General features: G+C 46.9%; 1 protein-coding gene across 2 annotated transcripts in view; it reads left to right on the top strand.

Moving 5' to 3' along the window:
• PTPN4 (protein tyrosine phosphatase non-receptor type 4) overlaps positions 1 to 25,017 on the top strand; it is a 2,055,941-nt gene that overhangs the window by 1,957,573 nt on the left and 73,351 nt on the right. The window lies entirely within an intron of this gene.

Raw genomic sequence — 25,017 nt, 5'->3', positions numbered from 1 at the left:
CATGCACTACCTCAACAAAAAGGGGGGGGCAGGGTCACTTCCTCTGTGCAGGGAGGCGATGCAGCTCGAGTTCTGGGCCATTCAGCAGGAAGTTTCGATCTCGGCAGTTCATTTGGCCGGAGACGAAAATGTGACGGCGGACGCTCTGAGCAGGCAGAGCACGATCTCTCACGAGTGGGAGTTGGCTCAGGAGATTCTCCTGGAGATCTTCGCCCTTTGGGGAACCCCTCAAGTGGATCTCTTCGCCTCAACCAGAAGTGCGAAAGGTTTTGCTCGCGGGAATTTCCTCCAACAGGATCCTTGGGAGACGCGTTCGTGGTGGAGTGGTCGTTCCCGCTGCTGTACGCGTTTCCTCCAGTCCCCGTCATCCCGCAAGTGCTGCGGAGGTTACGGAAGTTCGGTTCCCAGATGATCCTCATTGCTCCGGCGTGGGCTCGGAGGACGTGGTACCCGGACCTTCTCGACTTGGCCATCTGCCCTCCGCGTCGTCTTCCCTACCGAGACGATCTGCTCTCACGGGAGGGGGGGATCAGGTTCTCCATCCAGAGGTCAGATCCCTCAACCTTCACGCTTGTCTTCTGAAAGGTTGAGGTATATGGATTGGGACCTCCCTGAAGACGTGATGAAGGTGTTGCTTTCGGCCCGAAGGCCAGCAACAAAGTCTCTGTACCGTTGCCCTTGGCGTAAGTTCTGCGACTGGTGCCGAGTTCAGAATGTGGATCCTTTTGCATGTGACATCCCCATGGTTCTGTCCTTTTTACTTTCTTTGGCCCACAGGGGCTTGCAAGTGGGTACCGTTAAAGGTTACCTGGCGGCGCTGTCCATCTTTAAGCGCTCGTCTGAAGAGTGTTCTTACTTTAAAATCCATTTGATTTCACAGTTTCTGAAAGGGCTCACTAATGTGTTCTCTCCGTCACCTTTCCTGGTGCCCAGTTGGGATTTAAACCTTGTTCTTAAGTTTCTTATGGGTGCTCCGTTTGAGCCTTTACATTCTTGCCCTTTGAGGCTGTTAACTCTGAAAACTGTGTTTTTAGTTGCGGTTACTTCCGCTCGCAGAGTGAGTGAGTTACAGGCACTTTCAGTTAAGCCACCCTTCACTGTATTTCACAAGGACAGGGTTGTCCTTAGAGTTCGTCCTTCTTTTCTTCCGAAGGTAGTGACAGAATTTCATTTGGCCCAGAAGGTTGTTCTTCCGGCATTCTATCCTCCTCCGCATCCTGGTAAGTAAGAGGAGAGGCTCCATAGGCTTGATCCTAGGAGAGCTTTAAGCTTTTATGTTTCACGCATGTCCCGGGTCAGAGTGGACGATCAACTCTTTATTGGTTACGCTGGAAAGCGTTTAGGGCAAGCTGTGACGAAACAGACTTTGTCTCGCTGGATTATTTTGGCCATCTCGGAGTGCTACCGCTTGGCGGGTAAGGACCCACCGGCTGGCTTGCGGGCCCATTCTACCAGGGGTATGGCTGCGTCTACTGCCCTGCAGAGGGGTGTTCCTATTCGCAACATCTGTGATGCAGCCACCTGGGCTTCAGTACATACATTTGTACGTCACTATTCCCTTGATTCCATCCGAGCGCAGGATCTGGCCTTTGGCAAGGCGGCCCTTTGCTCTGCTATTTGATTGGCTATTCTAAATTTTGATTCTAAATTCTTTCCCTCCTCCTTGCTCTGGTACTGCTTTGGGAGTCTGTCATAGATATGGAATACGTCGGAGGACCCAATCCCCTCGAAGAACAAGTTACTTTCTTACCTGGTAACTTTCTTTCGATGGGATGGTCCGACGACGTATTCCATATCGCTCCCGCCCTGCCTTCCCCGCTGCAGAATTTCTTTTGCGATTGCAGCTTACGTTCCGCAAGGCTTTGTGTCTGACTGGCAGTTGACTGATGTCACACGTTCTGGGGGAAAAAACTATAACTGAGGCTACGGGCGTCGTGCGTCCTACTTATCACATCGGATGACGTCGGAGGAGGTCCTCGACGACGGCGCATCGACGTCATCGACACAGGACGCAGACGCCGAAAAAAGTTTCCGAAGCAGCACAGCTGTGGTGATTACATGTCATAGATATGGAATACGTCGTCGGACCATCCCATCGAAAGAACGTTACCAGGTAAGAAAGTAACTTGTTCGTCAGCTCCATAGAAGTGTTTTTTTCACAAAGTGTTTTTTTCACATGTTGTGTACAAATGTGTCTTTTCGCTGACAATATGATTTGGTATTTAAAAAGAACCATGCCTGCTTTTGTTGTATAATCAAAGTGGAACTTCTGTTGTAATAATGTACAAAACACAGTTATCTTATTAAGTCCAATTCTTTAATGTGTTTCTTTTTAGAATCATTGAAAATACTACCTGCCCCTGATGAAGAGTGAAATACTCGAAACGCTATTTGCAAAATAAATACCATTACATTTGACTCTACATTGTCAATTTAATAATTGTTGCGATAAACTATTCCTGGTTGAAATTATACAAATGTTGGTAAACACAATTTAACTTTTCACATGCCACACCTGTTATTCCTGCATTAGGAGGCCATGTTTTTTGGCAAAAAATATCTCAAACCTTAGGCTATAGCTATTGTGCAGGGGACACTGGTTCCCTATTAGGGAACAACACTTTTGTTTCATTCTAAATCAGAGAACAGTCTTAGAACTTTTTCATTCCATCCCTAACATGAGACAGTTGCATTCTTCTGGCCTGACGCTGATTGAATTCTGTGACCAAAGGCACCTGGATGCGGTGTTCTTCCACATCAGGTCACCCCGTTGTCAAAACATGCTGTTGGATGCGTTGGAGAACCTCTTAATTTTGGGGTTCGACTCGATGGCAGGTAACCTTTGGGATGATAACACCTCAATCAGTTCAAAGCCTGTACCAGAGAGATACAACAGCACCAACAACAATGCTCACCACCCTTCTTCAAAGGATTTACCAGCGCACCCACCACTAACACCAAACCATGTGGCTGCTGGTGAAGCAGGGCGATCGAAGGCGGGCAGCCCTCTGGATGCGGAGGGTGTCAAACACCCAAGCCTCACGGTAGGAAGAAAAGATGACACTAACGACATTATTGCTTGCCCACCCTACGTATCCATCTACAGGGACCCATTGGGAGTGGGCCGAATACCGACTGGCCCGGGTCTAAGGTTAAGCGTCACTTTTCAACCAAATATTCCCTCCCGTCATGTAAATTGTATTGAATCGAAGGCTACCCCCATGAAGTCTATCTTGGCTTCTACAGACTGGTCTTGGATGGGACATGCCCTATCGGCGCAAAATAGTTTGTAGCAACCCAAATTGAATATCAAAGAGCAACTTCAAGGCAGGGCAAATGTCATTCCTACTCCCTTTCGGCATAGTCTAAAATTGGCTTTGTGGAACACTAGGGGGTATGCCCATCTGACATCCCCAAGTGATATAACTCTTGGGGACAACGACCTGATCTGTTTACAGGAGATCTGGTTGAGGAAAACCCCTGTGATTTACGGTTTTCAAACAACTATTAATCCCGCCACCAAGGGGAGGTTTGGCCAACCATCTGCGGGTCTCCTGACGATGGTCGGATCTGGTAGCCCTTTTAAATCTTGTGAGATCTACAAACATGAATTTCGCTTATTCAACTCTCGGTGATCGAATGGGAAACCGAGGTGACTCGGCTAGGTTCCAAATCTATATTGAAAATAACAATAATCAACGTTTATTGGAACCCAGTCCTGATAGCCACCGAAACGTTCATTGACCAGGTCACCGATTTACTGGAGGTCGCTTGTCTTTATCAACAAGCCTCACATATCATCATATGTGGTGGCCTCAACACGCCAGATTTAGTTAACAAAACACAGGGGCGTGGCTGGAATTTCGACGATCAACGCCACATGAGACGCAACTCCTGGAGTGACCTAATGAATTCAAGAGTCATGCATTTACTCAACGGTAATTCCACAGGTGACATTCCGTCCCAGCCGACGTGGAGCAGCACCTCATTCATAGACTACATCTATGTGTCTAAGAATTTCCTACCTTTTGCAGAGAAATTCCAAGTCATCAAGACACTACACAGTGACCACCATCTTTTGCTGCTCAATTGGAAGGCTATTGGTGCCCAGGCTCGGGATCAAATACCCACCTCACTTGACACCTGTAATGGGGGGGGGTTGCGTTTGAAACTTTCTTCAAGGATAAGATCCTTATCGACCAACTAGGGGCGAGCTGGCACAACAATTGAGTACTCACCGTTGTTAGAACAATTTTCATACGGTCCAGAAAAGAGTAATCTGGTTTGTAATCACATTGTCAATTGAATAATTGTTGTGATAAACTAGTCATGGTTAAAATTATACAAAGGTTGGTAAACACAATTTAACTTTTCACATGCCACATCTGTTACTCCTGCCTTAGGAGATGAGGTTTTTTGGCAAAAAATATCTCAAAGCTTAGGCTATAGATAGTGTGTAGGGGACGCGGGTTCCCTATTAGGGAACAACACTTTTGTTAGCTTCTTCACCGGCCTAGATGCCAAGGCTGAGACTTTCTCACCGCACCTTGAATCTTCTTTAAATTACGATTCTACACTCTAAACCACACTATAAACAATTACAAATAAGCATCTAACAAAGGTGTGCTGAATTGTTTTCAGCTTGTTTGACTCCGATTTAGAATGAGCAGGTTATTGCAATATAACACTCGTTCGGGTTCAAGCGTACGAGACTGGAGGGTTTTATGCCCTGCTCTCTCCAACGGTTGGGCGTTGTTTCTCTTTTTTGGTTCTTTGGATCTGGAATCCTCCAAATTTATCAGATCTTTTTTAACCGGCTGCTCAGCTTCATGTTGGAAAACAGGGGCAGCTTTGTATTTTTGGTCCTTGGGAAAATCGAATCGAACGATAACTTAGGATATCCGTCTTTTCTCATTCATAGTCAAGAAAGTGGGTGAAACCGGGGGGGACAGCCGGTGCCCCCGCTTTACTAGCTTTAGTCTCAGAGTCAGTAGCTATTACCACTGCCACCCTTGTCAGTGACCAACTACTTGTAGAGGGATCCATCGAGTAGGTGGAAAGATCGAGCAGAGCTAACGCAGATGGACTGAAGGGCTCTGTGAGAGGCTGTGCTGTTGAAGTGGACACTCTAGGGCCCAATGGTGCCAGGCTTCTTGGTTTTGAGACTGGTTTTCTGGGTGCCAGAGTTGGGCCCCCCGCGAGATAGTCTCATTAGTTTTATGGGTGCGAGTTTGTGAATTGATGCCGGGTTTAGAAATAGGTTTACTCCTAGTAGGTGTTTCGGAGGACTTTGGTTGATTGAAAATTGGAAATGCTACGTTGCCAAAGGGTCCTTCCACCTCATTTACCACACAGATGTCTTGAATGCTCTCGTTGTTACAGACAGATGGACCGTTACCCAGACATACCGCAGACGGGTCTCTCTTTTGTGAGAGCTTGTAACTCCCTTGTTGTTAGAGACAGTCCTCTGTCAAATCCACTTCGAAGGACAAACTAGTGGTCTGAACGGACTTTGAGCTAGTGACACTCTCTTTTCTGTGTTCTATATTGACTGTCAAGTTGGGAAGTCTTCCCTAAATTCCGTTCTTCGTTGGCGGTGACAAATCCTTCCAGAAAAATTAGTTTTGAGTCTAACATTGCTAGTAACCTGGTATGGTCTTTAAAAGTATCGCTTAGTTGTTCATACAGTTTGGTGAAAGGGATCAAAGCGATGGTAACTGTAGACATAATGGAAAATAGGTCCAGTTTTTACTTTTTATTTGAGGAAGTGGTTCGTAATTGATCGGAGGGTGATTCAGCGCCGGTCCTGGTAATATTAAGTTGATCGGGCGTAGGTGAAAGGGATCCTACATTTACAGGATCCTCAGGGTTATAACTCACTGCTCCGAGCGACCTCCGGTTGTTGTCGGCTTCTCGAGTCAGCTTTGTTCCATCCAGCCCGATCTGGCTGAAGACCTCTGCTTGCAGTTTTTCTCCACCAGTGGAAGTGACCTTCTGTCGGTCTAAGGCCTCGACGTCTGGGGGCAGCACCGACGGGTGCCCGACTCACACGGGCCAGTGCCCGACTCACACTGGCCAGTCCCTGGAAGGGCACCAGTAGGTGATGATGGCCCATCAGCTGGGTGCCCACCCCCCCAGCCGCGGGCGGCATCTGACTTAGATTTGATTGTCTTAAGTTGTTACTGCCCCATGTCAGGTAGCTCCTCTGACTTTTCTGCTCTAACGGCAGGGATGGAGGCTGCGATTGGCTAAGCATTGTGGTGGGGGCTGTGAAATTGAACGTAATAACATTTTGGGCCACGTCGTAATCCGCACCAGGGTCCTGCAAGTCTTTAGGTAGCGAACCCCAGGCCTCCACACCCTCCAAAAGATCTGCGTCGGATAGGTCGCCAAGGTTCGGTCCAAAGGTGGGCAAGTTTGGTTTTTTGGTAAACATAGAAGGCACAATAGGACCCAAAACCGGTCCTCGTTAGGTTAATTTATGGAAAGTACGAGGCTTATGTGCTGTTTTCAAAGGTGGTTTTAAAGTTTTAATTTTTTTATTCGAACCCACCAAGTGTCCTGGCGACATGTCTCTTATGTGTATTATAAGCGTTTTTTGTCAATCCTCCGCACTATGTTGATTCGGTCGAGGGCTAGGATTGTTTGTAGCCATAATGTTGCTAGCGTCCAGGTGGACACAGGCTGGTTCCAACGGAACGAGCCCAGGAACCGGGTCTCCCTCATCGACCAAGTGGGAAAGTCCTGTGCTCTTACTGTTTGTAGCAAACACAATCGGAACAGGCGTTATATTAAAATCTAGTTCATTGGTTGCGCTCTCTGCCGTAGAGGGCAGAAGACTCTACAACAGTTGACATGAGGGTGATAAGTTGTTATGCACTTGGTCTTCAATCAGAACTGATGAGCCCGAGGTCCAAGCACGTTGCTTAGCCATCTTCAGGAGGTTTGAATTCTCACCTGAAAGGGCCTCCAGAGCTATAGTTCAAATGGGCATCCTCTTGGGGTTACCAGAAAAACCAGAGACTTCGGTACCCAATAAGCCACAATGATTAAAATCAGCCAGGTTGCTAGATGACTGAAGCCTCGTAAGGAGCGGCCGGTCTGCACCAGATAGCCCCTCTTGAAAGGGCGTTTGCACTAGTGAACGTGACTGCCGTCCTGACGGCATCTTGCTTTCAATGTTTGAAGAGGACAGTTCCTGAAATGTATCATCAGGTATAAAGGCAGTTTCCGTTGGATGTAACACAACTTGTGGCGTGGAGAGAAGAGACAGGTCTGCATTCTGTACGATGGCAGGGGGAACCGATCTCTGCGCAGAACGCGTCATTGGTAAGGGTTGCTTAGTTACATTTAAAGTTGAAGTCTTTGGTTAACTCACCAGCTGCCGCTCCGTGCCAGGGTCGCGTTAAGTCGCAGATGGTGTGAAAGTCCGGACCAAGGAAGGATGCTCTGAGTCCACTGTGTTCCACTGCTTAGCACTCCTTAACATCATGGCCTTGTCCATCGACTACCGGACACCAGACACTCTACCACATTCCGCCACGCTTCACTACTCAAGGTGGTTAAGAGAGCGAGCGTGAGCAGGAGGGGGGAGTGTCTGGGAATAGACAGTGATAGAAGACTCAGCGAGTCTACAGGGTCTGAAGAGTTCCAAATTAAGAAAAGACTCAGCAAGTATACAAGGTCTGCGGTGAAGTTCCCAGCCCTAAGAAGTAGGTTTCAATAAATCAATGTAGCAGCAGTATCAGTGACACACCAGACACTCTGCCACACTCCTGTGGGTGTTTTTCCAGTGTTTTGAAACATGTGCAGAATCTGCGTTTATCACTAATTTCCCATTTGCCCCCCATCAAGAAATCAGAGATAACAGTTTTTTCCAGTGTAGACTCACTAAAGACAAGTAATCGTAGAAATCAATAAGTAAATAGATGAGGAACATCCTGGAATTAATGACATGAACATTAGCTCAACTGTCGCTCACCCATGTAGTCATGTACCCTGTCAGTAAAGGCGCACGGAGGGACTTGCACAGGCATTAGCCACGCTGCATTGAACCATTAATAAACTGCACTTTCTCTCTTCTTCTTCTGCACATCCAATCTTTACTGTCTCCGCCATCACCTCTTCGCTTCTTTCTTCAGCTTGTGGAAGTGCTCTGAAGTGTCCTAAAGGCACTGTCACTGTTGTGGAAATGGCCACATTTCACAAATTGAACTTAAAAAGAAAATCATTATAACTATTATGGTTTAAACATATTGTGGCACTTTTGAAACTACATAATGCAGCCTGAGGGAGATGGTGGCCGTGAGGTTTGTAATGGAGAGGAGGCAGCAGGTAAGTGGGTTGCCTTTTTGACTTGTAAGGAGGGTGTCTGAAGTGGAGCAGAGGTCAGTTCACTCATAACGCAGGTCATTATAACTAGATTAAGCGCCATCCCCACTCCCATACAAGTAAGGTGATTGGCTGCCCCCGGCAAAACTGCTGCTAATGTGGATTGCTTTTCTTGAAGATTCAAAATTCTATGTTTTTTACTCTGATTCTGCTTATGTTGTGGCAAACAGGGATATAATAAACACCTGAATGGTTTTAAATAACAGCCTTATTTTCCGGTCGCTAGTGCAAGCGAAATTCCCACTTATCAACACACTTTATGTACATGCCATGCACATTGGGGATTTAAGACTGTTACAACTCCAAATATACGGACAAGCTAAAATGTGTCTGTGTGATGCTATTATAAGTTAAAGAGGGGCAAGTATTTCAATAATAGCCTGCATCACCCAGATGCAGATTGCAGAAGTGGCAGAGTGCTGCTGTCTTATTTCATAACTTTCAAACAGAGCCATACAGTTGGGCAACAGTGCTACCAGTACCACAGATGGGGAAATAGTTCAATCCCCTGAGCCTAGACTGGAAAAATAACCTATTAGCGTAAGAGTCATAGTATCTCTTACACTATGTGCAGTAAAGATATTATGTTGGTTGTGAATGGCAGGCAAAATGAAACCTCATCTTTCAGTTCCGAACATCAGAAATACCTGTGCGGCACAACATGAAAGCAAGCTCACAAGACGATTAATTTGGATCAAATGCTGGATTCCTTCAATAACATATGTATACTGATTTACTTTTATTCTCATGATTATTCTGTTAACCATTAGTTTCTTGAACAGTGGAAATGCTGGCGATGCAAACTTGATGTCATTGGTATTACAAACAGCTAAATCATAACGTCTATTACTTGGCTTCAAAGCTTCGACAAAGCTTGCTGTTAATAAGCCTAAGGACTTGTTCGAATTAGTTCAATCCTTGTCCACTCCTAGCTTAACTGGCCCTTCTATTACGCCATCCCAAGCTCTCTGCAATTCTCTGTCGTCTTGTGTCCATACAAAGATTGAAACAATTTGCAGTGACATCAGAGTGATGGCTAGTCAATCATTACCAGTCCTGACCTTGCATGAATCTGTTATGTCCAACTGTACTTCTTTTCCCTTCCCTTGTTCTGTGATTCTGATATGCTTGGGGCTATTCAGCGCCTTAAAATCGGCCTCTCTGGCCATTTCTATTCCACTTACCCTGCTTAAAGACATCTCGGGAGAAGTTATCTCTCACATCACTATTACAGTTCAAGGCATAAAATAAGCAGTGTCGCATAGCAATTTGCTATGCAATTCTGTAGTTTTGCTAATCAAATGAACACTTGTGTAGCAAAGTTAGCTATTTAAATTGCCCTCTTCAATGAAAGCACAGCTCGCCTTGCATTCCTCTCTTGCAGTTGGTGCTCTCTTCACCCTCTTTTCTCTGTTCACTTCAAGTGCTAATGGAGGGAAAGTAAAGTAGTAATCTTATTTTTTTATTTAGTATGTATTTATTACATTTTATATAGCGCTTTACGCCAAAGCCTTATCCTCAAATCTTATACTCCATCCACTCTCAAGTGCCAAATGCATGTGTAGTGCAATCATTTATTTTTCTATTTATTGCAAACCAGAAGTAATTGGGATGATTTTTGTATTATGTTTTTTATATCCTGTCTGGCAAAGACCTGTATGTGTCAACTTTATATCTTTAAAAAAGACACATTCCATTCCTAAAACGTAACTTGTTAAATAATACATAATTACAGTATTAACACTGTAAAACCTTGCAACGATTTATGCTTTACAGCAAAGTTTAGGTCTGTCTATCTGAATTTCATAGTGTCAACTATATTTCTTTTTGTTGGGGAAGATGCATCAGGTTGACTAGTGAACGTTTGAAAATGTACATTATCACATGCTTTTGATGGCAAACCTAGTTCTGTAACCTGCAGGTTGCATAAATCTTGCATCTGGTGCTCAACCCATGATCGAACCCATACTCCTGGACATTCTATAGTATCACCCTGTTGCTTTAATCCAGGGACCCTGAAAGTGCGATAACCACGAACTACAATATTCCACCTAGCTTAGCCAGTTCTGTGCCTGCTACGAAATCCACTCTGCTTAGTCTCTTTCTTTCCTCTTAAATAATGAATACATAAAGCGAACTAAATGCTTGCGCAAAGTAGTGACCAATATATCCATCCAGTCTGTAGATCTACTGCAATACCAAACACTGTAGTTAGCCTCTAGAGCTTGCTTTGCTTTATGATTGTAATATATATTACCACCTACAGGAGACAGCTGGGCAAACTGTTTTCAGGGCCTTTTTTAATGAAATCTATTTATTTGTGTCAATTCATGCATTCATGGCTCGCAAAATAGTTTCGCCCACTCAGTCGAGTAGATTTTACAAAGGCTGAGTAGCATTTACAAGAGTTGTTTGAAACCTGTATTTAACATCTACTTTGCTTGCAGTAAATGTCAAATAAAAGTTTCACTGTGCATGGCTGGACACTGGGTGGCAGCAGTGTGCCAAACATAAAGTGGGTTTGTAGTGACATGCACCATTTTACAGAAATCACATTATGCATGTGCTGTCCTCCGTTGCTATGGGTCGAATGCATTTCTCTTAGGTTGAATAGATAAACTAAGTTACCCGACCTGCAGGTCTAGCTGAAGATTAAAGAATTTGCAAGGCCTGACTCCTCACTAATGTCTTATTTCAGCTGTAAGCAAAACTGCTGAATTGTTTCTCATTTCATGTCTTGGGTAAAAATAACATCCAGTGACATTAACAATATTACTACAAAATTGCTAATCAAATGGGTGTGTTTGCTAATCAAAAACATTTAAATTGGCAAACTCTGCTAATCAATTTTTGAAAACTAATTTATGCCTTGCAGTTAATGCCTCGTTCCTAGATGGACTCATTCCCAGTCCGTTGAAAACATGCCCTGGTGATAAAAAAAAACCTTGCTGGACCCGGGGATTCTTGTAAATGTTCGCCCCATTTCCCTTCTCCCTTTTTTGATGAAGGTCATGGAGGCTCTAGTTTCTCCTCTTAGTTTGTCTTATTTGGAATGTTCTGGGTGCTTTGACGCCTTTCAATCCGGCTTTCGGCCAGGGAGGGGGCACTTAGTTGGTTCTGAATTCTGTATTAGACGATCTGGCCTGCCTGGTCAGTCAGGGAGGAGTGGGAGCGATACTTCTGTTAGATTTATCTGCAGAATTCGACACGGTTGATCATACCATCTTGATCTCCCGGTTGTCGGATGCTGGGATATCCGGCCAAGTCCTGAGCTGCTTCTCGGCTTTCTTGGCTGATCGCTATCAGTCTCCATTTTTCCTTTTTGCTCTGAACCGGTACTGCTTACTTGTGGGGTCCCTCAGGGATCCACACTTTAGCCTATACTATTCAACCTATATATCGGATGCCTCCACCCCCTCACTCGATCTCATGGATTCAAATATTACTCCTATGCTGGTGATACGCAGTTGTTGGTTCGTTTGGACCTTACTCGCGCGGACACTGCGTCTCAGCTTAGGAGTTGTTTGGAGGATCTAGGTGCATGGATGGCACTGAATTCACTTAAATTGAATGGGAATAAGACTGAGGTCCTTGTGGTGGGTACCACTTGCCCTCTCTCCTTTTGGACTTCTGCTTTCTGCCCTACTTCTCTTGGCCTGTTCCCTCTCCCATCTGCCAAAGTGAAAAACCTGGGGGTTAAGCTATGCTCCTCTTTATCGATGGCTGAGCAGGTTGCAGCGGTTAGCAAATGTGGCCATTTCAAACTTCGCATTTTGTGGAAGGTTTTTCCCTACATTCCTGATCAATTTCATGCTCTAATAGTTGCCGCACTGGTTCTTAGAACGGCAGACTACTGTAACTCGCTCTGTTTTGGACAATCTATCCATTTGATAAATAGACTCCAACTGCTTCAAAATTCCGCCGCTAGAGTAATTTTACATCCTCCCCCACAGGCTCATATGTCCCCTGTGCTCAGACAGCTCCACTGGCTTCCGGTGGAGAAGCGGATCTTGTTCAAATCGATGTGTATCGTCCACCATACCTTCTACAAGCAGGGAGCGTAATATCTCCTGGAAAAGTTTCCTCAGTATGTTCCCACTCACTCCCTCCGCTCTCAGTCTGCCTTCTTGCTATTGGTCCAGCGGGTCAGACTGTCTCAGATAGGAGGACATGCTTTTTCAGTAACAACTGCTAGGTCCTGGAACAAACGACCGCTCACTCTACGAGCCATCGCTGACCATCTTTCTTTCCATCTTGCTGAAAACGTTGCTATTTTAAGGTTCTTTGCCTCTGCTGCTTTCCCTCTGCTGGTTTAGTGCCAAGATGCCTTAGGGTGATCGTGCGCTGTATAAATAAATATAACATAGCATAACCAGTGTTGCAGCAGTGGCTCATTGGCAATGTGTTTGTCTTTGAAGCAAGACAGACACAGAGCAACATAGTTTTGAATCCTGCTGCCACGCTTAGACCTGGCGCAAGAGTGAAACATTAATTAGATTAAATAAAATACCTGTGTTTATCAGAGCCCCCGACGGAGGAAACCAGCATCTCGGGGTGTCAATTTCTGGATTTTTTTCAGAATTTACCGAAATCCGGAAACCTGACATATATTCGATAGCGGCTGCAGGAAATGGGGGCAGGGGACTATGCTCCACATTTGCTAAAAGAAGGCCATTATCTAAAGGAAATGGAATAGTAAGGGATAGCACTAGTAGGTATTCAGCCTGCCGAAAGAGTCCAAAAAAGTATGGGCCTCCACAGGATAATTGAAGTGAGTCTTATTGTTATCCACCACTCTGAAGGGATACAACATTGCATATTGGAGGCCCCGCTCACGTAGCTTAAGTTTCACAGAGGCATATGACAGGCGGGCCTTCTGAAGTGAGGGTGTAAAATTTGGGTAAAAGGGCATCCTGCCGTCCTGATATCATACTTCACTCAGTTCCCAGGCTCGCTGGCGTACAAGATTGCGGTCTGTGTAATTGAGTAATCTGGTGATTACAGGGCGGGTCTGTTGACCAGATTTAGGGGTTGGCCCAATATACAGTGCTCTCTTTACACCAGGAACTGTGTTGAAATGGAGGAGGATCTGACAGAACCTTCTTAAAGAATTCTTCCATGAGCAGCTCCATATTATTCAACGCAATGGATTACAGAATGGCAGTGACTCGTACGTTATTTCTTCTGGATCTGGCTTCTAAATCCTCATCTTAGCTTAGAGATTCTGGAGCTAGATGACCTCCTCCCAGGGGCAGACAAAGGCTCCTTATGGGAGAAGGGCAGCTTGGATTGCTGCTGGTTTCCTTTGGCAATGTACTCTCCAACGCAACCTAGGGGAGTACAGGGAAAGTACTGGGAACAATTCCTAGTCAGGGGGTGCTGCAGAAATACTGCCAGCTGGTCTCCTATCCACCCAGCGAGCTATTGTGTAATGAAAGGATTACACAGTACAGCCAATTGCAGAAATGTACTGGAGCGGCTCCTGGATTTCCATCCAGAGCACACAGCAAGCGCATGTGGATGAAAGAAAGGATAATGGTATGCAGTTCCTAGGAGCTGTCCTAAACACCCAAGGGGGGTTGACCTTTCCATCAGAGGAAAGAATTTGAAATCTGTTTCTGCAAATTCCTCAATATCAGGCTGGTTGCCAAATAAGGGTGCGCAAAGCAATGCGTTTGCTAGGCATGATGGCATCTTGCATTTACCTGGTTCCCCACACGCACCTGCGCATGCGACCCATGCAGGGATGGTTAACAGTGGTCTCAAGCAAGTGGTCAGTGGGACGATCTAGCGGTCGTTTCGCCAACAGTGTATAAGGCCAATCACACCAAGTCCCACAACTATCAACATGTCATAGGCTCAGGAGGAAGAAGCCACGGTCATAGACACCACCTCTCTCACCAGATCTCTACTAGTCACAACATGGGGGAAAGCAGCCCACAGTCGCTCACCTCCGAGCCAGAAGGGTCTTCAGGAACTGGCACCCGCTCTGCTCCGACCCCCGAATCCAGGTGTCACCAGGAGTATACAGGGAGTTACCCTGCCTGATCAGTTAAATCCCACAGATGGTCCAGGGGGTTCGGCTTGCTCCTTCATCGCACCCCTGGTGCTTTTCCTGGAGACACTTGTCTCCAGGAAAAGCACTGCAGCGTGTGGTGGACTCGGGAGGGTCCGGACAGGCAGGCAAAGGCCTCGGCAGCCTGCTGAGCTGCACGGAAGATGAAGTCTGGGCCCCTGCCGCCAACCCGCCGATCAGGCCTCGCGGGCTGGAGGGGGCGATGCCGGTTGCCATCAACTCAGAGCGGGATCCAGAAGATCCAAAGCACCTCGCCAGTAGGTCCCACAACACGGGGACAAACCAGGGGTCTGCAGCACCCTGTGCAGCCCTGCTGTCTTTCCACCGGGAGCTCACAACTCAGTCTGCTGTGTTCATTGCAAGCTCAACAGCACACACCCCCTTGTTTCTTTTTAAAGTATGTCTTGGACTTTTACTCCAGTGTGAGATGTTTGTTACTTATTGGACCTCGTTGGCTGGGTCTTTCCTGCTGTGGTCAGCTTGGACTTCCTACGATGGCTTTCTAAGGGTTGCCTTGTTTTCGCCGCAATGCCGGCGTGAAGAGAGTATTGTCCCAAGACTGCACACAGGCAGATTGTCGCACAGAGACACCACTGTCTAGGCTCCAAGTTGTCTTGCGCTGGAGCATTGTGATAAAGCCAGTGACCTGTCCTTGTTAAAAGAGGGTAAGGAGTTTGGGAGGGTTTGGCGTATCCTACACTTTTGGTGGACAGTGGGAGCAGAGACGGCCCCAATTTCTGTCTCCCCATGCCGAAATGTTTATTTGCTGACTAATCTATTCTCATGCCATGCTTTGACAAATAGCCCGGCAGTCTTCTGTTGTCTTGTCTTTGGTAGCGATATTATGCATGAACATGAATACCGCAGAGCTGAGCCAAACAGCTGGACAATCGAGTGAGAAAGAGATCTCCGGAGGTGCAAACCTGCAACGCTGCAGACACGCTGCAGCCAACTGTGGCAAAGAGAGGGCGCGCGCTCCCCAAGATTGGGAGGACGTTGCAAGCCTCTCACACAGCTCCCGAACTGCATAAACAAGCTTGTGCAACACCCAAAGCTCCCCCTAGACCCTGGGACAGAAAAGGGAGAATGGCACTCCCTCCCCCCAAAGACTTACTGGGAAGTCACATGGAATGGGAGCCCCGAAACATGAACATTGGCCTTCCCGGGCCGCCAGCCTAATACACAGCAATCCCACGCTGGTATTGGGTTGGGCGCACCCCTTGCTTATACATTTTCATTGCACACACATACACACCCTGGTTGGGAAAGACTGGGCCAGATTGGTCAGTGAGAATTACCCAACTGTATCAGAGGAAGGGGATTTAAGCAGAGGACTGAAATGTATGTAGAGTCATCTTAATAAGCTCTTTTACCTATGGGAATGTCACTTAAATTAAATTCATATAATGTCAGGGGCCTGAACATGCAGATGAAGAGAGCCAAACTCTTTTGGCGATTAAATGAGCCAGCAGGTGGATGTAGCATATATCCAGGAGAGGCATTTGAAAAAAGTGGCAGAAACCAAGCTCTAAGATCAATTATTTCCACACCCATTTTTCTCCAACTGTAAGCAGAAGCAGCATCGGGTGGTGATCTTAATAAAAGCAAGATCACATTTTCAATTGGAGCGAACAAAATCAGATAAGTTGGATATGTCCTCCTATTGGGCCGAATAAACGGCTCCCTAGTGACCATAGTTCCTTTTATAGTCCAAATACCAGACAGAATGAATTCTGTTGCTCCTTTATCAAAGAGCTACTGGCATTCACCACTGGGCATATTATTGTACTTGGCAATCTCAGTTTAGCCCTCAACGTGAACTGGGATGTTTCGAAAGGTTCCTACCGGAACACCACCCCAGCCCTCCAAGGACGTTTTGAATCAAATTGCGGATGCCAACTTACTAGACTCCTAGAGTCATGCCCACCCTTAGGGGAGAGATTACATCTTTTTCTCCCATATACACCTTGTCTACTCTAGAATAGACTGTGTATTAATTAGCAATGACTTACTCCCTATGATTGAAACAGTTAACATAGGTGACAAATTACATCCCAAGGATCCCAGACCTAAACAATGCAAACTGATTGCGTACTGTTAACACCATCATATGGAAAGAAGTAGGGGGAGACAATGGTGACTTCTTTGTAAATAACACTGTTCCTACGTCCCGTCCCCTTTCCTCCATACTGTATGGGCATCCCTCGCTAGGGACGGGAGACAGAACCTTTTTCACCAGAAAAACTATCTTCCCCTTTAAAGTCAGATGCGTGCTGGGACGCGGCCCTGGGAGCATGCGCCCCCCTGACTCGGCCCACCGGCGGACTCCCCCCAGTCCTCTTTCCGCGTCGACGGGAATGGACCGCTTTCACCAGCGCTCCTGGGTGAAACGTCCGGCCTAGTAAATCCATACGATCTTCCCCGAAGAAGTTTTTTTTTTTCTTTTCATTACCAGGTACTGCGTTGTCCTCTGGCGCCACGCTCCTCTCTGGTGCATGTCGACAACTGCAGGCTTCAGCAGGTGTCCAGCCTGCGAGGGTCCCTTCCCAATGTCAGACCCCCACGCCCTCTGCCTCCGCTGCCTTGGCCCTGACCACAGCCGGGATGGCTGTACCGCGTGCGACGCATTGACTCTGCGCACGCTCAAGAACCGACTAGCCAGTTGGAGGGAGCTCTTCGGAAGATTGCCTCCAGAGGACCTCAAAGTGTTTGTGAAGCAGAAGACCAGGCCCCAGGTTGGTGCTGTGTTCTCCTATGCACCCCACAAGGGTGACTCCTTCCCAAGGAAGCGCCCAAGCAGGAGGGAACCACCAGGGCCTAACACCAGCAACACTGATGCTGCTCTTGCTACTGGCCACCAGGCAGAGGGGTCGCAAGATCCCACCAGTGCTACCGCTGAGGGGCGGCAAGGCTCTATTACCGGGTCCCAACCCGAGGGGCTATGCCTAACACCGGACCCATGTCTGAGGGGGCGCCTGCGAGCAGCACTACCGGCAATACAGCTTGACAATACAACAGGAGAGGGTAGGCTTCAACCACCACCGATCAACGTACTGGTGGAAGGCAGTCCCAGCTCAACTAGTTCCACAACGCAGGCAGGTGGCATGGAGCAAAACAAAATGGCTGCTGAGCCAGACATAATGGTGGCTCACCCAACGCCTTTTCCCTTCGGAGATCAGCCAGGGGAAGAACTTCCAGGTGGGATTGGTCAACCCCTGTCTCTTGGTCCACATCCTATCCATTCAGATATACTTGGGCCTATGCTGCGAGAACAGGCATGCCCAGGACACAGCAGCCTCAGGGCCTGACCCCTATGCCTATACCATCAGGCACTCCTCCAGCCTGTGAAGAAAGGTTCTTTGAGAAGTTCCTCACACTCAAGATTGGTACAGCAACTCTGTTGGCGGAAACACGCTTGCTAGTAGCGGGCCAGGCTGTGGAGGGAGGTCCCAGCCTCACAGCGGGGCATGGGCTTCCATTCACACATTTTCACCATCCACAAAAAGAACCAGGCTGGCCTGAGAGTTGTTAGAGCTTTCCACCTTGAACCTTCCCCTTCCCCTCCAAAAGTTCAAGATGGTTACCCCAGTCTTCATAGTGGAGACATTGTGGGTGGGAGACTAGATGTGCTCCCTGGATCTGAAGGATGCCTACCTACACGTCCCGATTTGGGAACCCCATCGGTACTTTGAAGTTCAGGATCATGGGTTTTCACTTTAAATACAGGTTTCTACTGTTTACATTCAGTTCGGCCCCCAGGGTCTTTACAAGGCTAATGAACGCAGTGACAGCCCTACTCAGGGCGTAAGGCCATCCTATTTACCCATATCTAGACGACTGGCTAGTCAGGGCGAGATATCCCGAGCCGGTCCAACATATGGCATCCGCCCTCACGAATACATAATACGACCTGGGATTGTCTATCAATCTCAAACAGTCGCAGTTGGTGCCCACGCAGAGCCTACCTTCCTGGGACCTATTTGGGATACGAGCTCTGACAGAATCTTCCACTCGGAGGACAAGATCACGACCATCAAGAGAGCCACAGCATTTTCTCAGCAGAGCAGTGACCTCAGCGTGGTGGTACCAACACCTGTTGGGAGTTATGGCCTCATGTCTTCTTGCAGTGCCACATACAAGGCCCAACATGAGGCGGTTGCAGCTACATTTCTTGGCCTCCTGGAACCAAGAGAAGGGTTCGCAGGCAGAGCAGGTTAGCATACCACAACAACTCCACCAGGATCTGATCTGGTGTGCTATGGACAACAACCTGTGGATAGGCAGGCCCTTCCGACAACCTACACCTCAGGTCACCATTACCACAGACTCGTCCCTAGAGGGATGGCGAGCTACCCTGGACAACCACAGCGTCCATGGAGTATGGTCCAGGCAGGAGCAGATGGCGCACATCAACTGGCTCAAGATGATGGCTATCTGGTTTCAAAGCCTTTCTGCCTATTATCACAGGCAGGGCAATTCTCATTCAAACAGACGGCTCCACATGCATGTATTACATTAACAAGCAGGGTGGCACCCAGTCCCCTCCCCTCTGCAGACTGGCGGTCGACATTTGGGAGTGGGCTCTGGTGAACAACATACACCTGTCAGCAGTCCACCTCCCAGGGGAGTCTAACCTAGAGGCAGACAGGCTCATCAGGCTGGGCGCAGACAACAAAATACGAATGGCAGTTAGACGAGCAGGTCCTTCAGGGGATCTTCAACAGGTGGGGTAATCCACAGGTCTTCGCAACAAGTGCCAACAGGAGGTGCTCCCAGTTTGCTTTCTGGCAGGGGCAAGGCAGGGGTTTGCTGGGCGACGAAATGCAGATCCAGTGGAACAACATGACCACTTATGCTTTTCCCCCCACTCCCCTGGTGCACAGGGTCATCTGCAGGATCAAGGAATCGAGGGGCCTTCAGATCATCCTGATAGCCGCATGGTGGTCAGCATGACCCTGGTTCTCGGAACTGCTCTGCCTGTCGGACAAGGTCCCTTTGCACCTCCTTCTGGGCCCAGCACACCCACTCTCTCAGCAGGGGGGCACGGTCATCCACCCCGTCTCGCAGAAGTTGGCCCTCGCAGCATGGTTCCTGAACAGGTCTGCCTGAACATCTGCACTTGTCACAAGCAAACCTGGCCATTATACAGGGGGCTAGGACTGACACCACCAGGAGCCAATACAAAAGCAAGTGGACCAGGTTCTGTCACTGGGCAGAATCCAAGGAAATGCACGTTGGAGAATGTGCTCTCTTTCTCGGCACAACTTGCACTCTCAGGCGTGCAAGTAGACACATGCCACACGTATCTGGCATCCATTGGAGCCTTCAAGAACTCTCAGGAGGAGGTTTTCTCATCCTCTAATCCAGTGATTAAGAGGCACTTAGCGGGCTTGACTAGACTATAGCCACCTATCAAGAAACCACACCCAGTGTGGGACCTCAATTTGGTCCTGGGCGTTGTGGCCCATAAAGCACTTGAGCCCATGGCATCTGCGGACATCAGGCTAGTAACCATTAAGACAGTCCTCCTAGTGGGCCTTAGATCGGCACGCCGAATCAGTGAGATCCAGGCACTGGTGGCTTCAGAGCCATAGACTATATTTCATAAGGAGAAGATGGTGCTCAGAACACAACCCACTTTCTTGCCTAAGTTTGTCGTCTCCTTTCACATAAATGAGGAGATATTGTTACTGACTTTCTACGCAGATCCTAAGGATGACGCTCAGAGGGTACTACACTGTAGATGTCAGACGTGCTCTAAAATTCTACCTGGACAGAACCAAGAGCTTCCGCAAATCAGACTCCCTCTTCGTCACCTATGGGGGATCAAAACCAGGCTGTCAGGCCTCCAAGGCTTTAGCAAGGTGGATGGTTATGGCCATCAAGGAGGCGTATGAGGGACAGCACAAGCCATTACCAGAAAACATGCATGCCCAAGTCATCAGAGCTAAGGCCACAGTGGTAGCTTCCAAAGACACGTTCCATGGCAGGTTATCAGCAAGGCAGCTACGTGGGCTACTCCCTCAGCCTTCTGCAAGCACTACTGCTTGGATGCCAGAGCCAGGTCGGATGCAGCATTTGGTCAGGCAGTGTTGAGGAACTTGTTTTCTTAAGAGGGGCAACTCTCCACCCTGGGGCTACATTCAGTTGTAATCGCCCACACAGTATGGAGGAAAGGGGATGGGGACGTAGAAGTAATTATAAGTTAGTCACCATAATGACGAACGTACTCCTAATCCATAGTCCCTTTCCTCCATACGCCCCACCATCCTCCCCCCTAATAGAACTGGTGTGATTAGGCAATGTTAATATTGTCGATGCATCAATGGGGACTGAGGAGTGACGTCAGGGGAGGGCATGCACCCAGGGCCGCGCCCCAGCGCGCATCTACATTTAAAGGGGAACATATTTCTGGTGAAAAAGGTTCCGTCTCCCATCCCTAGCGTGGGACGCCCATACAGTATGGAGGAAAGGGAACTATGGACTTAGGAGTACGTTAGTCATTACGGTGAGTAACTTATAATTTCTGGAGACGTTTCCAAGATGGCCCGATAGGACGCGTTTAAGGCATACATAAGAGGCATTCTAATATCCAAAGCTGCCAGTATTAATAAAACAAGGAGCGAGCAGAGCCACATCCTTTCAGAAGAACTGAGAGCAAAAGAGGACATATACAGATCCAGGGACACTTCAAAAGCATTTCGTGAGCACCCAAGTATTTGCTCCCTGATTAATATGTCGGAAGCCTCCAAGACTGTGTGCTCCTTTCTTAAAGCAATCCAGCATTATTACAAAGTTGCCAATAAAGCCAAGAAAATCCTTGCCTGGACACTTAAAAAAGAGCAGATCTGAACAAATTGTTCATATATAAGGGGGCAGTGGTGTAGTGGTTCATACTGCAAAAGAGAAATTCTGGGAATTCAATAAATACTATTGCAACTTGTATGAGTCCAAGAATATCTGCCCCAAGCAAATTAAAACGTTTTTAGATAACTGTCCACTCACCCAGACCACAACTGAACAAAAGGCTTTGCTTAATAGCAATATTACTAAAGAGCAGATTAGCCTAACCATTGCGGCCTTGAAATGGGGGAAGGCACCAGGAATAGACAGATTTTCTACTGCTTTCTTCAACACGTTTTCAAACAAGCTCCTTCCTCATCTACATGATTTATTTAACTATATATGGAATGTCATTGCTCACTATGGGTGAGGCAAGAATCTCCCTAATTCACAAATCTCCTGCGCATCATACTGCCCTATAGCGGTGTCAAATATAGATATTTATGCAAAATTCTTGGCTAACAGGCTTGATAAAGTACTCCCATATCTGGTGAGGGTAAAGCAGTCTGGCTTCGTCATGGGAAGGCAAATAATGATAGAAACATAGTGGGCCTTATTGACACTGCACATAAAACCTGAAGGACCTACATGATTCTTGCCCTAGACACAGAGAAGGCATTTGACCGGGTCGAATGGCCTTTTCTTCGAGGGGTAATGAAAAAAGTCGAATTCGGGGAGGAATACATAAGTGGGTATTCACATTATACTAGTTTCCCATGGCAAAGGATTCAACTAATGTATATCTTTCTCAGGGCTTCCACCTATCCAGAGGTACCAGACAGGGATGACTGCACTCTCCATTGATGTTTGCCCTGACGGTTGTATCTCTCACCACAGACATTTGAATGGATGACTCTACCTAGGGCATCACTTACCAGCGGAGTGTACACAAGATAGCCTTGTTTTCAGATGACATAATCTTAACTCTGACTAATGCTGAGTTTACCATCCCAGAGTTGCTCTGACTCCTGAAATTCTACCAGAACACATTGGACCTTAAAATAAATCTAGATAAATGCGAAGCCTTAAACATAATGAGCCCAGAACCAGTTTCTCGACTACGGGCGATTACTCCCTTTAGGTTGACCAAAGAAGACTAAGTATTTGGGCATTGATCTGACGGCCTATATGCCACCCTATATCAAGCAAATAATCCTAGGCTCTTTGAAACTATTAGAGCAGACTTGCGCACACATGCAATATGATGGCTTGGCAGGATTGCCTCTCTTAAAATTAATATTCTGCCCAGACTTTAGCCACTTTCAAGGCCTGCAAATACACATACCTTCTCAAGCCTTTAAACAGCTACAGCAGGAGATTCTAGCTTTTGTCTGACAGAATTCCCTACATAGTCTCTAGTACAACTACAGTCAGGGGTGGACTTGCACTCTCGATCATTAAAAAATACTGCCAAGATGCCCAACTAAGAGTCCTGCAGGGCTGGTTGGTCTCACTTTTGAAAAGAGGTTGGCTTCTACTTGAGGAGGAGGTAGCAGATAGTCCCCTTAGATATATGCTCTGGCTGCCGAAAAAAGAGAGAGCCCCGATCTAACCACCAAATCGACTTTACAGGTATGGGATGGTATGCTCACTGGGCCAGGCCTCTCCTCGTATCACTCTCAGATCACGCCTGTCCATTTTAACCCCAATTTCCAACGAGAGAGTGAAAGAGAGAGTGAAAGAGAGAGTGTGTGAGAGAGAGAGAATATGATAATATTTGTCTCATTTGTTTGAAGTAGGTCAAATTAGATCCTCGGATTCTTGTAAAGCAATTTTTGGGTTAAATGAAGTGGTGTGCTTCCATTACTGGCAATTGAGACACTGGGCCCAACAATCGCACGGCAAATGAGCTGAAACACGACACCTGACAACATTTGAGAGAATGGCTTTCTCCATGAATGAATCCTCTACTTTAATAGCGAAACTGTATGCCTGTTTAAATGTGGGCCTCAGTGAAGGCCTGCCATCCGACACCCTAGCCTGGCATAAGGATTTAGGAATGGCGCTCCAAGACCAAAAGTGGTGCAGGCTGTGGCGAGGACTACGGAAGACTACCCTTAGCATGCAATATGCAGAGAAAAGGTTTAAGTTCCTGGCTGGAGGTTTATATCGCACCACAAAGGACAAAACGCATGGGTGCTGCTGGCGTGGATGTAAGGATGCAGCACATATATGCACATATGGTGGCACTGTCCCAAGTTGGTGCACAAACACCTACAAGCTTTGTGTCCCTCATATGCTGTTTCTCCCTAGCTGTATTCTAATTGTTTATCGGTGGCGCTTTAGCTTCCTAATTGCCAAAACTAAAAATAAAGGCAAGACCAAATAAAATGTATACAATTATTATTAATGTATTTATTGGGTGCAGGCCTAGCTTAGGGAAGCAATGGAGCGCATTACAATCTTAGGGGGAAGAACGCAGTGAGGGAAGCAGAGAAAAGGGAGCGGGGTTCTAACTGGGGAAGGCAAGGGTGGGCAATTTGCAGCAAGGGATCTACAAGCAACCAGGGGAGGAGACAGTGGGGAGCAGATCACTAAGTCTCGGTTAGGCTGAGCCTGGTGCAGGGTATGTGGACCTAGGTGTTAGGGAGGAGACATTCCTTGAAGAGGAGAGTCTTGAGCTCTTTCCTGGACTGAAAACCCCAAGGCAAGGATTTGCTGCTCCCTTATCTTACAATGAAGAAATCGAAGGCTGGCGCAAGTGCTCCATAGCCACTGAGTAATGAACCGCCTTGGGCTTAATGGTTTTATTGTGCCATTTTATTTTAGTCAAATCTTTTTATTAACATTTTATTTATACAATGCCATCTCAGAATGTATTGTTCTCAGCATGTAAGTTGTAGGGATAACAGTCATAACAAGGTTAAAACAAATATACAAAACAGATGACGTCAAAACAAAGCTATACAGTTCGATCATAGGAGACAAATGACTAGGGTAATCTCTTTGAGTAGAAGGGCTACCAATACAAATAACTCTCATTCCAACGCAGCCCATGGTTGTAGTAGCAGTAGAGACGTAGCATCCTGGCAAGGGCCTATAATAGATATGATTTCCCACATTCCCCTTGTACTCCGAATCCTTAGCGCACACAAAGTATTTTACGAGTGTTCCAATAAGCCTAGGGCTCTCAATCGTGTGGGACACGTATAGCTCTTATTGTGCACTTTTACAAAGTTTATAAAGCTACCCCACTTAGCAAAAACTAGCAACATTTTATCTTGCTTTGTGTGCGCCATCTTTTTGTGTATCAACAGGGGCCACATACCCACCCCTGACTGTCCATGGCTGCGTTAATCCCTATGAGCATACCCACCCACCCCCTCCCCGCCCATAACACATCCTCCTAGGATCTCTTTGAGCTACCTTTATCAAGCCTTACCATCAACATTTGAGATACAAATGTCTGCCAGTGTTTTTTCGAAGCAGTGTTCTGAGGGTTGACCTAAATGGAGCTGTAAATGGGCTACTGGTGTAAAACATTTTTTAACCACTCGATTTAGAAGCATTATTCAGGTCCTTCACTGAAGTCCTATTAAAAAGAAACATTGGCAAAGCCAACCGTTTTGGCTTGTGTATATGTATTAGGCATTTGCTAGGCACTATTATTATATGCCCAGGTTTTCACACCATTTTGTAGATGCTACCATCGAATAATCCTAGCTTGCAATAAATGTGTGGATAGGTTATGTCCCCTCAGAAAGGAC

Source organism: Ambystoma mexicanum, chromosome 9 (genome assembly GCF_040938575.1).
Source record: "Ambystoma mexicanum isolate Mex_15411 chromosome 9, UKY_AmexF1_1, whole genome shotgun sequence".
Lineage (NCBI taxonomy): Eukaryota > Metazoa > Chordata > Amphibia > Caudata > Ambystomatidae > Ambystoma > Ambystoma mexicanum.
The sequence above is the reverse complement of the archived record's forward strand: the minus strand, read 5'-3'. Positions and strand labels throughout refer to the sequence as shown.